At 52.3% G+C, this 2,072-nt stretch overlaps 1 long non-coding RNA gene across 2 annotated transcripts in view; it reads right to left on the bottom strand.

The window, feature by feature from the left end:
* Positions 1-15: 15 nt before the first annotated feature.
* LOC106733201 (uncharacterized) overlaps positions 16-2,072 on the bottom strand; it is a 2,775-nt gene continuing 718 nt past the window's right edge. Inside the window, exons 2-4 of one of the 2 annotated variants that reach the window (XR_001369384.2) lie at positions 1,486-1,561; positions 1,278-1,401; positions 16-290 (exon numbers count right to left, since the gene is read on the bottom strand). This is a non-coding gene — a long non-coding RNA (uncharacterized LOC106733201). Of the gene's footprint in view, positions 291-1,277; positions 1,431-1,485; positions 1,562-2,072 lie in introns of both variants that reach the window. The other variant, XR_001369385.2, reaches the window with a different exon arrangement.

Raw genomic sequence — 2,072 nt, 5'->3', positions numbered from 1 at the left:
CTCCCAGACCCCCAGCCGGTCATCCTCTCAGAGTGAATCCAGTGAGGAAGAGCAAAAGCCCTCTCCCGGATGTTCCCGGAGAGACCTTCCTGAGTCTTAAGGTGTCACAGGCCCACCGCTGACCCAATCAGTGTGTCAGAGTAGATGCCATGACACAACCTCAGCTCTCGGAGACGCAGTGCACCACAAACAGCAGCAGTGTGTCTTGAGTGTCTGCTAGAAGAGTGGAGTGCATGACACCGGTCCCCACTGAATCCCAGAAATCACCCAGGAGACTTGGAGCGTGCAACCTAGGATAGAAAAAGAAAGAACGTTTCCAGGAGAAAGGAGAAGACTTTTCTTACTCTTTTTTTTTTCCCTTCTGAAATGCTATGAATCTGCAAAAGAGAAAATCTTCCTCCCCTGTGGTTAGAAAATCCTTTTTGCTTCTGAGCTTCATGGCACTGGGAGCTGGAACAGGAGAGTCACATATTTCAGGCCATCGGAACAGAAATCTGCTAACTTCCAGTGTGGCTCCCACCTGAGCCCTTCCTCCTACCCTCCAGGAACTGACGGGCGCCTTGTGACTGAGCAGCAGGGCTCTGGCATAGAAGTCTTAGTGGGGAGCCCAGCGCCCTGGACTTACTGCTGTCAGCAACATCACACGAAGGGCTTGACAGTGCGTTGACTGTACCAGGGACACACACGAGCCCGAGGCTGGTGCTGTAGGGGCCCGGGGCTGCCCAAGGCTGGTGCCCTCAGGAGCCTTACGCTCCTTGTAAGAAGGTTGACACTTTTTGACATTTTTTTCAGAGAGCAAACATTGACACTTTTTGCTCTCTGAAGAGCCCGAGCCTGGAGAATTCCGAATGACAGACTGAGTGAAACACAGGATATATCCACTCTGTTTCTGAACACGGTTAAAGAGGAGACTTAAAACAATTAAACAAAGGGGGCCAGCAGGTGGTGTAGTGGTTAGGGCACTGGACTCCCATGTAGTTGTCCACTGTTCAAGTCCCAGACTCAGTGGCTGGGTGCATGTGCGTGGGTGCCCAGAATCCCGAGAGGAAAATGGAGGAAAAGGGATTGCTGTGTAGCCATCCCCTCCCGGGGGTGATTTCTCACTTTCTCTCTGTATCCCCAGTGACTACATGCAGCCTATAGCAAAAATCTCTCAAAAAGAAGAAAGAAAGAGAAAAAAGAAAGAGAAAGGAAGGAAGGAGAAAGAGGAAGGAAGGAAGAAGAAAGGAAAGAAAGAAAGAAAGAAAGAAAGAAAGAAAGAAAGAAAAAGAGAGTACCTCTGAGCAGACAGAACTCCTTGTGCCGTGAGCCCCCAGGCAGTCCGGGCCCTAGAGCTGACTGGCACTGCTGGGCCCTCAGCGAGCAGATGAGGGAGGGCTTCTCGGTATCCTCCTGGCTGACCTGAAACACAGCAGCCTGAAATACCAGGGCTTTGTAGACAAACAGAGATGAGTTCAAATCTTACCCCTTGTTCTAGTCATGTACCTCTGGGGGTGTTCAGCCTCTCTCTCATTTGAAAAATTGGGATGTCATATCTTTTTCTCTTCTTTTGTGAGAAATCCTAGTTTTTTTAAAAAAAAAAAATTGCTTAATTTTTCCATGAGCAAGCGAGCAAGAGAGAAGGGGAGAGAGAGACAACACTCCCTACAGGGTCCCGACTCTCAGCCACCCCAGCCGCAGCAGCTCTGCATCGTGGCCAAACACGAGCCCTGGGCACCAGGGAGGTCTCCAGACGTGGGCCTGGGACCTCACAGAGGCCACCTTCTGGCCCGGCGGCCTGGCTCCCTGGGATGCAGCGTCTTATAGATGTGTCTGGAGGGTAACTGAGGCGGCAGGTGGAATAAGCAAAGCCCCCTCCTCACTGAGGTTCAGGAATGAGATGGGTCCCCGAGCCAGAAGGTGGGGGCTCGTGTTGTAACTGGGTAACCGCCAGTTACAGCCTTGCTTCCCAAGAAAGCCAGAGGGGAGGTGGCTGCAGGGGAGAACACAGGCTCCCCTGGGAGGGCTGTGAGGACAGGGAGGGACAGGGAAGGGGAGGCCGAGAAAGCGCTGCTGCTGGTGAGCTCTTTCCC

The sequence above is a fragment of the Tupaia chinensis genome, unplaced genomic scaffold (assembly GCF_000334495.1).
Source record: "Tupaia chinensis unplaced genomic scaffold, TupChi_1.0 Scaffold141173_1, whole genome shotgun sequence".
NCBI lineage: Eukaryota > Metazoa > Chordata > Mammalia > Scandentia > Tupaiidae > Tupaia > Tupaia belangeri.
This window is presented reverse-complemented; position numbering and strand designations above follow the sequence as displayed.